Source organism: Penaeus monodon, chromosome 19 (assembly GCF_015228065.2).
Source record: "Penaeus monodon isolate SGIC_2016 chromosome 19, NSTDA_Pmon_1, whole genome shotgun sequence".
Classification (NCBI taxonomy): Eukaryota; Metazoa; Arthropoda; class Malacostraca; order Decapoda; family Penaeidae; genus Penaeus; species Penaeus monodon.
The window spans coordinates 9247256-9247523 of NC_051404.1; positions in this window are offsets into that span (position 1 = coordinate 9247256).

A 268-nucleotide genomic window follows, 5' to 3' on the forward strand; every position below is an offset into this window, starting at 1 on the left:
ACGTAACAGCTCGTTTTTGTCTATTTATAAACACTTTTGTAACAGATGTGGGATGTAGGTTAAACGCAAATGAAATATAATAAAAGTTAATTCAGTTGGCAATACCAATGCAGAAAGGAATGATAGTGATAAAGATAATAACTAACCAGGCCATGATAACTAGTATATGTAGCAAGAGGCATTTAATCAATGGTGCCAGAATTACAGAGGCATGTTTGAATGTATCTGGAGTGTTATCTACACCCAAGACACTTTCCCTTGGCCCTCT